We start from the raw sequence: 14,783 nt of genomic DNA, 5'->3' as shown, positions 1-14,783 counted from the left end.
AATCAATGAAGATGCTAGGTCTCAATCAGAAATGTATTTTTAAACATCATATTCTTTGTACAAATAAAAGGCTATGTTTCAAAAACAAATTCTCGGTATTGAACGTTCATTTTTTCAAAGGATATTGACCATGGAATTCTACAGGTACTTGTTTATAATGACCCCAGCAAGACCAGCAAAGTGCCTGAAAACAAATTGCCAGGATCCCTTGCCAGGATCCCTTGCCAAATAAATGGAGTTTGCAAGAATCATTGTTCCAGTGCTAAAGGCCCTTACTCTTTGCTATGCCCAAGTATCAGTAAACCCAGTGTACCCCACTTGTAATCTAAAGAGCTAATGAGCTCTGTAGCCTTTTGACAATTGATTGTTTATTTTCTGTAAATCACCACTTCCTGACATCCATCATCTGTTTCACTTGAAACACACTTGAATTCTTGCTGCACAATGGCAAGCTGACTAAAACAAATAGATCTTACAAGGCATTCTGAAAAACATATCACTAAAGAATCAAAAACAAATCATTCAACTGATGTTAACATTGATGCACAAAATTCTCATCAGGATTACTAGTTCCTATTTACTACTCATTTACTCATTTACTACTCAAACCTACTCATTTTAGGTTGCAATCCACTAAGTGCATTGCAGTAAAAGCTGCCTTGTTCTACAGTCATCACAACACCCTTAAGCAGTGAAAGACTTTCCCATGCAGTACCAATCTGGTAGTATTGGTTAATTTAGGACTTTTCCAAGGTATGTGTCTATCGTACATCACATTCCCCTTAATATTTTTTCACTGAGATAAAAATAGCAACAATACAATCTTTACTTCCCATTTGAAATGTTCCCCATTCTAAATCCTTCAAGATAAATAATTTTTTAATTAAAACTGTTTGAAGGACAGCTTTGCTCATTCAGCACCTCACAGACAACCTAACTACTCCTAGCCAATAGAAGAGATGGAAAGACTATAATTTGTAGTGTGCGATTACAGAGGCTCCCCACATTAAGTTGACCTGACTTATGGAAATTCAACTCCCAGACATTTTAAAGCTAATAAAAATAATAAAAGAATGTTTCATGGTATTCATTACTGACTGAACACAGTACATATTCCTGGGGAAGGGTCTCGGCCCAAAACATCAACTGTTTATTCAGTTCCATAGATGCTGCCTGACTGTTAATTTCCTCCAGTATTTTATATGTGTTGCTCTGGATTTCCAGCATCTGTAGAATCTCTTGTGTTTACATATTCCATTAGTTTAACTTTGGGTAGTGTTAGTATCAATGAAATGAAAGAATTATAGCAAGAGTAAGATATAGATTATTATAGAAAAATGCAATTTCTGACTCACAGAGAAATCGGCTCACAGGCAGTCCTCGGGAACAGAATCTTTACATAACTTAGGGACTGAACGGCTGCATCACTGCCTGGTTTGGAAATTGCACCATCTCGGATCGCAAGACACTGCAGCGGATAGTGAGGTTAGCTGAGAAGATCATCGGGGTCTCTCTTCCCGCCATCACGGACATTTACACTACACACTGCATCCGCAAAGGAAACAGCATTATGAAGGACCCCATGCACCCCTCATACAATCTCTTCTCCCTCCTACCGTCTGGAAAAAGGCTCCAAAGCATTTGGGCTCTCACGACCAGACTATGTAACAGTTTCTTCCCCCAAGCTATCAGACTCCTCAATACCCAGAGCCTGGACTGACACCAACTTACTGCCCTCTACTGTGCCTATTGTCTTGGTTATTATTTATTGTAATGCCTGCACTGTTTTGTGCACTTTATGCAGTCCTGGGTAGGTCCATAGTCTAGGGTAGCTTTCTCTGTGTTGTTTTTTTTTTACATAGTTCAGTCTAGTTTTTGTACTGTGTCATGTAACACCATGGTCCTGAAAAACATTGTCTCATTTTTACCATGTACTGTACCAGCAGTTATGGTTGAAATGACAATAAAAGTGACTTGACTTGACTTGACTTGACTATCTTATAATTAAAATCTTTGATCAGACTTCTGGCTTTTCTGCCATGAAACATTAGAATTAGTTTGTTGAGGAGGACCAAATTTTCTAAAAGTCTTTCAGTTCATTCACCCAAAATATTCACTTTGTCTCTCTCTCCCTTCCCTTAACAACCAACCCCCCCACCCCCCCACACACGCACACACACACATACACAGATGCTGTCTAACCTCCTGAATATTTATAGTATTTTTAGGAACTAGTTAGCTGTATTCACAAAGGGTTCTTAGGTTGGAAGTACAATCATATTTCAAGGCAAGAAACATAGTTATAGGAATTGACATTCCAACAAGAAGCTTTGCAAATTAAGCAGGTGGACAGAACACAGATTCTCCAGCAACTAACTAAAGTTTATGGTGTCTCCTTCAAGTTGACAGAGGAGAGCATCCGAAGTTTCTTTGAGATGTCTAAATCATAACCACCTACAAGCAAGGACTGAAGTCTAAATATGGAGGAATTTATCTGCTGTCTGCCACAGGGAAAAGCATTGCAAAGACTTGCCTCACTTTCTCTTCTTAGTGGCCTAATTCTTCTCAGAGTTGCAATGAAGAGGGTTAAAAACAATTTAAAAGTATCTCACTTTTAAACTTAAATAATATTTTATTAATATAAATAAATAGTTTAGTACAAAAAATGTACTTGCTTTAGCTCATGGGGGCACTAAACTCCATACAGTATTTACTGTTATTATCACTGAATATCCAGTGTTTGCTCACAAATGACGAAAGAAAAAATATAAGCAGAGCAAAGCCAATGCCAACTGGCCCAACCATTTACTATGCAAATACTGACGTATATACCAGGTCTGTAAGTATTTCAAAACGTATCAGCAAATGTCATGTGTTCTCACAACCGTCTAGCTGGCGCCAAGCCTTCAGAAGTTTCATGTGAAAACATTTCACTGCTCTTGTAAACAAAATCACTTGCTGCCACATTTGGCAGTAAAGAAAATCATTATGTATATTTTTATTTTGGGTGGGGTTTAAAGAATCTAAGGGCAGCACTCCATGCTGTGTGCCAACAACATTGTTACATATGCTATTTTGGACATAACATCTCTGGAGTTTCAGTCACCTCTGATCCTGCACCAAACTGCAGTGGATACAATAATTTGCCACTTGGTGGGATTTCCTATGAAGAAAAGAACTACACGAGGCAAATGTCTCTCTGTTTACACTGATGTCAGCCGTCAACATTGTAAAGAAGTTGGAACAAGTTTAAAAAGCAGGATCTCATTGGTAGTAGCATCCAGATTACTCATGCAGGTGAGCATACATGGATAATGTAGACGAGTGGGTCACTGAAGAGACGATATCAGTGTTGATTCTGGGCTAGGTGGGATCCCTACATGTATCAATTGGACCCCAACTTCGTGGGCTAGGTGGGAACATTTGCCAAAGATATTGAGGACAGAGGAATAGGAACCCAAACATAGATTCAGGAGGAACAGCAGCAAAGTTGTTTTATGTGCATTTTGATTATTATTATTATCCTAATGTGAATTGCACTTAAATTGGATTATTTTGGCAAGAACAATAAAAAAAATGTTGCAGCAGTGTTAGAGATTTTAATCCTCACAAAGACATCAATGAATCATTTTATTATTGAAGAGAAAGCAATTGAAAAGGAAATGCACAGAGTCACAATATTTACCTTCTTCATTCTTTGCTGAAGGTAGCGATGAACAGGAGAGTCCAAATGCAAGAATGCTTACAACTCTGGTACTTTACTTGGCCCCACCATCAAAACTGAAGGTGTAGTTAGTACAAGGTCCAGTCTTCTTCAGACCTTACCCTAGATATTTGATATCAGTTATAGAGAGACCCTGATCACAGCTGTGACCAGTTAACTCAGCGCAGTGTAGGGACTGAACCAGTGACCTCCACAGCCTGCAATTCTTGCTGCTGCATCAATCAATGCATTTACTCGTGGAATAATCAGAATTACTAAAAGTTTGGAAATTGTAATGATTATTTAAATGATAAGATGACAAAACAGATATTGTAATGAAACACTGAATCTCATTTTTTGATACACAAGTGAAATTTTTAAATGTTAAAATGACTAAGCACATTTATCTTCACTAGTAAGAGCTAAACTCCCATCATCTGAAATAATAGGGTACACAAGAGAAAAAGAATTGTTAAAAGGTGAATTGTCTTAACTACAGTTAGGGTTTGGCTTATATCTGCTCCAGATATGTGCATTTGTTTATTTTTTCTCTGACCACACCAAAGGATTTCCAGGCTCCAGCTTCTTTTGCAGCTCTTTGTTTGAACAGTGCACATTTGATGAAGTGTCATTAACTCCTGGGACCAGCTGCTCTTCTCCGAAGGGAGCACAGATGTACACTTCAAGGTCGTAATAGCTGTGCAGCTACAGTGACAAATTTAATTTGCCCCATGTTGATACTGTAATGGAAACCCAACAGAAAAAAAATACTGCCAAACACAAAGCAAAGATATTGAAAACCTGACATACAGCTTTCAAAACCAGTCTTCCCAAACAAGGAAGTTAGCAAATTTGAGCTCAACCAAGATTCTGCTGTGTATATCCAATTCATTTGATTCTAGTCACTGTGTGACATAGCCAAAAGTTCCTGCAGACATATTTTAGGGAACCAAGATCAAGACTTAAAAGCAGGATCTCATGGGTAGTAGTATCCAGCTCCATCATGCAAGTGAAGATAAAACAAAGGATAATGTAGGTAATCAGAATCAGATTAATTATTACCAGCATGTGACATGAAATTTGTTAACTTAGCAGCAGCAGTTCAATGCAATACATAATATTGAAAAAAAAACATGAAATATAATAATAATAAATAGATGACAGTATACATATATTGAACAGATTTTTAAAATGTGCAAAAAACAGAAATACTATATATTTTTTTTTAAAGTAAGGTAGTGTCCAAGGGTTCAATGTCCATTTAGGAATCAAATGGCAGAAGGGAAGAAGCTGTTCCTGAATCACTGAGTGTGTGCCTTCAGGCTTCTGTACCTCCTTCCTGACAGTAACAATGAGAAAAGGGCATGCCCTGGGTGCTGAGGGTCCTTAATAATGGACACTGCCTTTCTGAGACACCGCTCCCTGAAAATGTCCTTGGGACTTTGTAGGTTAGTACCCAAGATGGAGCTGATTAGATTTACAACCCTCTGCAGCTTCTTTCGGTCCTGTGCAGTATTCCCGCCCCTCATACCGGACAGTGATACAGCCTATCAGAATGCTCTCCATGGTACATCTATAGAAGCTTTTGAGTGTATTTGTTGACGTGCCAAATTTATTCAAACTCCTAATGAAGTATAGCCGCTGTCTTGCCTTCTTTATAACTACATCGGTATGTTGGGACCAGGTTAAATCCTCAGAGATCTTGACACCCAAGAACTTGAAACTGCTCACTCTCTCCACTTCTGATTCCTCTATGAGGACTGGTGTGCATTCCTTCGTCTTACCCTTCCTGAAGTCCACAATCAGCTCTTTCGTCGTACTGACGTTGAGTGCTGCAGCACCTCTCCACTAGTTGGCATATCTCACTCCTGTACGCCCTCTTGTCACCACCCGAGATTATACCAACAATGGCTGTCAGCAAATTTCTAGATGGTATTTTGCATACAGTACTTTGCAAAAGTCTTAGGAATATATATATATATCTTGGGTGCCTCAAACGTTTGCACAGTACTGCAGTAATTTTATGTATTGCACTGTACTACTGCCACTGAAAAAAAACAAATTTCATAACATGTGAGTGATGATAAATCTGATTCTGATATGAGTCTCTATTGTGGACTCAGAGTGGAAAGGGGGCAGGGAGAGGGGAGAGAGAGAGAGGAAGCGGGAAGAACCGGACATTCTGAAATTATCAATAAACCAATTGCTTGGAATCAAATTGCCTTGCCTGGTGTCTCAGGATGGGATGGGTCTGCACCACCACCCCTCACTCCTGGCACTCCTTCTTTGCCACCTGTCCCACACCTCTCCCGCGTCGCTCCTTCCTCACCATTCTCAACATCCTTTGCTTCTGTCAAATTTACACACTTTCCAATCCACATTGACAAATACAGTACTGTACAAAAGTCTTAGGCATCTAGCTATGTATTTGTGCCTAATTCTTTGTTCAGTACTGTAAGACACTAATGATTCACTGCTGGGGGCCTGCAGTTCCTTGGATATTGTGGCTGATGCTTGGGGAAGTGGAATTTGTACGTGAATTAGTTGCCCCCTACGAGCTCAGTACCAACACTGTTGCAGAAAGCTTTTGCCATGATAATAGGAAGGGCAGAGGGATGGGAACCTGAGTATAAATTTAGAAAGGACTGAGGCACAGTAGAAGTGAGTGGCTGAGAAATAGAAGACAAATTTGAAAGGCAGACCAACACAAAACTGATAAAATGCACCAGAAGGAAGATTAACAGTTTACACTTCAATGTAAGGAGAGCATCCTTGTGTAGATCAATTGAGGCTATTCATGTAGAAGTGTGATCCTACTACTATACTATTAATGAAACATGCTTTAGAAGAGTAGGAATGACATTATTACAACCTTTTCCCTACAACATTGAGAGGGGTAATAATGAAAGGAAGTGTGGTTACAATAAAAACAGAAAATACAGTTAATACCTAGTAGGTCAGTCAGCATCTGCACAAGGAGACACAGGGTGGATGCTACAGGTTGATGACCACTAAACAGAACTATAAAACATAGTTCAAAGTAATAACTCAGACTACAACTGCATAAAGAAAAACATTTTTACAAAAGACAACTAATTTGAAATTTTACCTCTGTTTCTCTGTCTGAAGATGCTACCTGACCAGTTGAAATGCCTCCAGCAGTCACTGGTTTTAGAACAGAGAAAAGTACAGCACAGTACATAGCCTTCAGCACACAATATAGTGCCTACCCGAAGATCGATCTAACACTTCCCTCCTACTTACCCCTCCATTTTTTTTATTGTCCATGTGCCTATCTAAGGAACAATGAAATACTAGACAAGGATCAACAAATGAGACCATGTGAGTCAAGCAACAGTATGTTGAATAGAAGGTTAAAGATGTTCATGTGTACAGAAGATAACAGGAAAAATAGGGACTTCACAGAATAAATGGGACCAAGGTTAAAGGCCCACTACTTCACTTTACTGTCTTTTGCCTGTTTTTCTCATTGTAGTATGACCAAAGATTGAAAGTAAATTCTACACAATGATCCAGAATTTGAGGCTTTTATGATGCAAAACTGTCAATTTAGTAATTCTAACTAAGTAGGAAGCTACCGCTCCCTGCCCATGCATGTATAGGAAATCCGGAGATTTTTGTCAGTGAAATTCTGCTCCTCCGCAGGATGTGTTGTTATGGCCTTCACAGGTGCAAACAAGACAGGGTCAATGTATTGTCATGAGCTTCAGTTTTTATGCAAATACCCATAAAATGTGTTAAATCTTGCAGAATCAGAAGTGTTAAATGGATTACTATGCCTCAATTACAACATCTCTGGCTTGAAGAGCTAATTTTACAAACATACGATTTTGTTCCTTCAAAATATTTTAAACCTCCATGACTTTTATATTGCTGAATGGATGCCTAGTGAATACCCGATCTTTGTTTTCAGTACAATGATTCTCAATTGAATTACAACTCCTTTTTAGAACTTCCTTTCCTGTTTTGTGCGAATTCTTCAACATGATAACACGAATAGTCTACCTGATGCCTTCATTGTTACTGGGCATTGAAGGTCATTCACAACTGCACTAAAATCGAACACATGTTACAATCAAGAAAATTGGCATAGCCAGTAAATCTAAGGTCAAACCCTTTTCCATAGAAAGAGAAATCTGGAACACTGAGGCTACATCCACACTGGACCAGATAATTTTGAAAACGCCGGTTTCGTGTAAAAACGATAGGCGTCCACACTATGCGTTTTTGAAAATATCTCTATCCACACTGAAACAGAGAATTCGGTGAATCTCCTCCTCCTGTGCATGTGCAGGACACATCTACTGAAAACAAGTGACACATTTGGTGTCGAATCTCATCGTAAAAGTGCGTGTTTGTGTAGTTACAGACTAGAAAAACTTAAAATGACGGACAGCTGTTGGCTTTCAGGCAGGAGAACTTAAAACTAAAAAACAAATACTGGAGCGTACGGAGGCAACCGACAGGGAATTTACAGACAGATTGACCCAGCTGACGACGAACATTGAAAAACTGACTAACTCTGTTGCATTAATAAAGCACCTTGTTAAATGTATAAAACATGTCTGTATCAGTGTTATCTTGTATTTCCAATAAATGTTACATTAGGTTGTTACACATCTATTGTCAGAGAAGTACTTGCATAAATAGGTAAACCACCTTCATATGAGCAAGGACAGACAACAGGGCAAAGTGAGTATACTTATTTATTCAGTAAGTTATGGGTCAAAGTATATGGTGAGTACATTTCTAACTCTTCTGGCTTCAGTCTCATTGCCCTCTGTTCTGAAATTGTTAGGTTGCGTTCAAGAAAACAATGAAGTGGCGCGCTGCCATCTGACAGTGTTTTCAGATTTCTCTGGTTACCCTGTCCACACTGATCTGCCCGAGCAGCATTTTCAAAAATACCTACCCTGGAAAGCGTTTCTGAAAAGCTCCGGTTTCGGGGGATGAAAATGCCATTTTAGTGTGGATGGAGGGTAAAAACGAAGAGAAAAAGCTTCGGTTACGGATTTAGTACGGATGTAGTGTGGACATAGCCTGAGACTCTATAAGAAAGGGAAGTGATTTGGAAAAAGAACAGTATACATTCCCTTAACAAGCATTTGCTGCCCTCCAAAGGTTTCATTTCTCACAGCAAGATCTATCATATCTGAGATAATAACTTAAGGCAAAATGTTACGAACAAGCTTAGAAGGTCCAACTTGACCTTCTAAGAAGCAATTAAGCACTCTATCAAAGAAGTGCTAACTTAACCTCGATTTTAAAAAAAGTATTCTGATTAAACATGAGATTCCGCAGATGCTGGAAATCCAGAGTAACGCACACAAAGTGCTGGAGTTACTCAGCAGGTCACGCAGCATCTAGGAAGAGGAATAAACTGTCGATGTTTTGGACAGATACCCTTCATCAGGACTCCTGCACTTTGTGTATGGTATTCTGACACTCACTGAATATTTCATCCATGCAAGCATGAATGTTATACGAAGTTTCAGCATTTAATTAACAATTTACATACTTCAAACCAGAAGAAAGCATTCAAAGACATTTAAGCTTTTCCTACTTAATTACAATTGATAATTGACTTGGGATTAATATGTTTGTGTGGATGTGGTGGGCCACATGGTTTATTTCCATGCTGTATGACTCTACCTTCAGCATTTCAGTGTCTAGGCAGTTCAAGTGCTCACGTTGACACCTCTTAACTGCTGTAAGTGGCTTTGCTTTCGCCACTTTCTCAGCAGTGCATTCCCCATACTCACCATTCACTGGATGAAAAAAGCTTATATACTACCAATAAACATAAACAAAACCAACAACAGAAGTATCATCTCTCCAACTATGTTGCTTATATATTCATGCCCAAAATTTTGCATGTGCACTACCATTCAATACATTTTAATTGTTTTGCCATTAGTTTAAGTTTACAATAGAGTTTACAAAGTGTTCACATTACAGAAACATAATATTTTGCTTATTAGATATATAGCTGCTGGCTCTGGTCCACATGCCCCCACTTCCCTTCTTCATCTAATCCCATTATGATAGCCTTCTATTTTTTCTTCATCATACATTTTTCCACAACTCCTTTTTTCCATAATCATCTCAGTGTTATAGTGAGATCTATAGATTTCCCTGGATTCCCTATCGGATTGATTAGTGACCACCTTATTTTTATGTTGTTTTCCCATACCTGCTGAAACATCTTTTTATCTACCCTAACAAACCCGATCAAAGTTATAATTTTTTTTATTGGATCTCTCCTCTGTATTATCCTTTGAAGATGGTTATATGGTTAAGTGAAAACAAACTCAGCTTCTTGATTCGTTATTCTTAGTTGATATAACTTTTCAGTTTTGATATTATTCCAGTAATTCTTCTGTAATGCCTCTTTATCCTGATTAAAGATGGTGTAATCAGAACTAATCATAGTACTCAAACAATATGATCGAATTAAGTTGCAGAATAAATTTGACTTAACATTAATTTTTCCAATGTTATCTGTTCTAGGACAAGAGGGCACGACTTCAGGATTGAAGGACATCCATTTAGAACTGAGATGCGGAGAAATTACTTTAGTCAGAGGGTGGTAAATCTGTGGAATTTGTTGCCTTGAGCGTCTGTGGAGGCCAAGTCATTGGGTGCATTTAAGGCAGAAATGGATAGGTTCTTGATTAGCGAGGGCATCGAAGGGTATGGGGAGAAGGCAGGGGAGTGGGGATGACTGGAAGAATTGGATCAGCCCATGATTGAATAGCAGAGCAGACTCGATGGGCTGAATGGCCTACTTCTGTTCCTATATCTTATGGCCTTATCCCTCTAGAAATAAACTGCAGAGCTCAGTTTGCTATTTTTATGGACATTATTTTCTTCTTTAACTGATCAGCTTACCATCTTCCCCTCAAACCTAATTAATTAATTATTTTGTTTGGACTACTTAGCCTTATTCTTCCTACCAAAATATACTATACCACTACATTTTTATCTACATTGAAATTAAGTTGATAAATTATAGACAAAGAGTAAGACATAAACATAAGACTAATTGAAAGATACATAAAGCTGGGAATAATGTGTCTTTCGTTTCATTTTCACTTTAGTAAGGCACATACTTATGATGTCACGGTGTAATGCCATTCACATACTTTTACATACATCGCATAATGAATTATTTAAACAAAGAAAGCTCAATCAACAATATTAATGAAATATTAAATTCACAACACAATTTGTTTGGCCAGGCTGGATTCTGTTTAGTCATTACAATTTTGTTCATGCTCACTTTCATTCCTAACTGCAACTCAATTGTGTTTCTGTCTGCTATTTTTATTGTATGTACAGTGATTTTAACTGCTCTTTTAAAAGTGAGTTGTGCTTCAGTTAGGGGCCATTTTTGAATGATTTCATATAAGATTTCACAAATTAAAAAATCTCTCAGTGCATCATTAAGCCCACCACTGAACTGACAATGCTCGGACAATCTCTTCAATCCAGCCACATAAGCTGAAATGGACTCCCCTTCCTTTTGATTCTACCTATGAAACCTAAAGCATTCTGTAATCAACAATGGTTTCAGTTCTACATGTTCCTGCATTACTTTCACGATATCAGCAAAGCTAATTTCCGCTGGTTGGTTGGAGCAGTCAAACTTCTAAGCAAACTGTATGCTTTCCCATCTATTACACTTTGCGAAACTGGCACTCATTTCTCATTGACTATTTCATTTGCTTTAAAATACGGCTCAATTTGCTCAGTGTACAAAATCCAGTTACCTTTTGTACAATTGAACATGTTAATCTTTCCAATGTAGCCTGCCATTTCTGCTTTTTAAGATATTTATGATTATTATTATCCAATACTCACTGTTTATGAACTTGTGAATTCATCCACGTTCTGACATTTTTTTTAACTTGAGTACCTTTCTCCACTTGTAAAGAAAAAAAAGTGCAATTTTTAAAAAACTTGAACATCTTAACTGTGGTTTTTTTACCAAAACATCTCACTGCACTTCAACAGGTAGGTACTTGTCTTGGGTTCATTTAAAACTTTCTTGTCGCCACTGTTATGTTTTTTAACTCCAAAACAATAATTTGTAACTAATTGAAAGACAAACGTGGAGCCAGGAATAACGTGTCTTTAGTTTCAATTTTACTTTAGTGAGGCACACACTTGTAATATGGTGGTGTAATGACATATGCCATTCACATACTTTGACATATAACCCATTTTGAATTATTTAAACAAAGAATGCTTAATCAAACAATATTTCTACAATATTACTCAAGTATTACTTAAATATTAAATACACAACAAAACCCATTGACTAACTCATTGCATGTTCATGTGAATGATACAAATTAAAAGTGCTTCCTAGTGGTTTTAATCTATTCACAGAATCATGAATATACCTGCTCAGGAAAGTTGACCATCCCAAAGTTGACATCCTACAAGTAGGTCCAGCCTACCCTGCCACTGCTCAGGAGTGTTCAAAGTGACATTACTGAAGGTAAACATATCTGAGAAGCCATATCTATAGTGAGTATGGTGAGAGCTCAACACTTACATGGACTCAGACTCAGGGACAGAAAACCAAAGGTTAATCTATTCACAGAAGGCAATGGATGGGATTTAGAGTAGAACAGGATCCCTGCAAGAATTTTTTAAATTTCACAAGTATGCTACAAGGTCCTGAATGTCATGAGTGACAGGTTCTTGCAGTATTCTGGATTGATATAGTTCAAAATTATGGAATAATACTGACATACATCTCCCCGCACAGTAAGAAATGTCAATCATGAGGAATAAAAAATACTAAATGCAGAAATATTTGCTGTTAACTACCTACTGCAAAAGTGCATCAACAGAATGTAAACATGAGAAATTGTGCAAATGCTGGAAATCCATCAACAGAATGTGCTTCCTTGCATATACTTCTAGTAATATCAAAAAAAGTAGTTAAAGGCTGACCTAAAATATGAAGAAAGTTATAATGATTTAGATCAAAATATAATCTTGAGAACCATTGAATAAATATGGAATAACTTGATTTTTTTCAACTTCATCAGCAATGTGGACCACTGATTTTTCTTTGTTACTTAAGCATATGCTGTCTTATTTATTGAGATACTTGAGCTGGGATTAATTTCATGCACCACTTGGTCTCCAAAACAGTCTTGACTAATCTTCCAGAAATAGCAGATTTTAATAATGCACTTCAATCTAAATTTCTATCACTATTTGATACTCACTATCATTGTAAATGTAATTATACGTTAGAACTTAATTGAGAACATGATAGACAGAAGAGTAAAGGTCCGTTATCAATGATAATTAGTCAAAAGACTTGATACAACCAGTGAAAACTTTATCATCCTATAGTGCCAGGGGTTGGAAATTTACATTCTTCTCTATAAAAATTCATTTAAATAGTATGCACTCCTTATTGCTTATCTATGAAATTAAAAAGTGCAAAAATACACTTAGTATTTTATCATATTTTAAAGTGCTACATACAACTTTTATAGAGTGCAGTCTCTATTATTATGCAGATATAAATTCCAAAAGCAGTTACAATACAGAAGTTATTTCATTATTTTTTCCCCTGAATAATTGAGGCTACAATATTTTGGTAATAGTATTATCCCATCGCATGAAAAAGATTGGGAATCCCTGTTATAAAATGAAGATAACAGGCATTGATCTACATGATCCACAGCTCATGGTCATACTGCAACTTGACACTGAGAGAACTTACATCTCCGCCATAGAGTTGATATGTGATACCTTTCAGATGATGCTACCTTGCACTATTATGAAACCTGAGATCCTCTTCTAGCCTGCTGGTCTCAAGACAAAAGCAAATGAAATATAATCAGCTCTTTTGAATATATAACAATGAATTGCAAATTTTGCAGTGCTGGAAAATATCTCCACTTCTGAGATCACAGTCAGAGGTAACCATAATACCATCCCCTCCTTGTAAATAATCAACACTGGCACACTTCAAGAATGCATGCTGTATTCTCTCTACACTGACTGGGTGGCCAGGCACAGCTCAAATGCCATCTATAAACTTGGTGATGACACCAGTGTTGTTGGTGGATTCTCAGATGGCGATGGGGGGGGGGGGAAACAGCAGCAAGATAGATGGGCTGGTGAGTGGTGCTGCAACAAAAGCCTTGCACTCAATGTCAGCAAGATCACGGAATTAATTATGGACTTCAGGAAGTTGTAAGGCATGCACTAGTTCTAACTGAGGGGTCAGTGGTGGAAAGGGTGACCAGTTTCAAATTCCTGGATGTGAACATCTCAGAGGATCTATCCTGTGCCCCAACAAATTGATGCAATCATGAAGAAGTCACATTAGCAGTTATACTTTATAGGAGGCTTGAAGAGATTTGGTAATGACTAGCAAAGTTCTACAGATGTATGGTGAAGAAGATTTGGACTGATTGCATTACCACATGGTATGACGGCTCCAATGCACAAGATTGAAAAGGCGGCAGACAATTGCAGACTCAGTCAGTTCCATCATAAACATAAGCCTCCCCACTATTGAGGACATCTTCAAAAGGCATTGCCTCAAAAAGGCCCCATCAATCACTAGGGACCCTCACCATCCAGGAATGCCTTCTTCTCATTACTACATCAAGGTGGTGGTACAGGAACCCGAGACCCACACTCAATGTTTAAGGGGCAGCTTCTTCCCTTCCACTATCAGATTTCTAAATGTTATCTCATTATTCCTCTTTTGCATAGATTTATTTTCATTGTAACTTGAAGTATTTTTATATCTTGCACTGTAATCAAAGTAAATTTATTACCAAAGTACATATACGTCACCATATATAACCCTGAGATTCATTTTCTTGTGGGCATACTCAATAAAATCTACAGAATAATAACCATAACAGAGTCAATGAAAAACTGCTCAACTTGGATGTTAACCAGAGTGCAGAAGAAACCACAAATACACAAATAAATAAATAAGCAATGAATATTGAGAACATGAGATGGAGAGTCCTTAAAAGTGAAACAATTGGTTGTGGGTACATTTCAA

This window comes from Hemitrygon akajei, chromosome 17 (genome assembly GCF_048418815.1).
Source record: "Hemitrygon akajei chromosome 17, sHemAka1.3, whole genome shotgun sequence".
NCBI classification, from domain to species: domain Eukaryota; kingdom Metazoa; phylum Chordata; class Chondrichthyes; order Myliobatiformes; family Dasyatidae; genus Hemitrygon; species Hemitrygon akajei.
Note: the sequence above shows the minus strand (reverse complement) of the source record.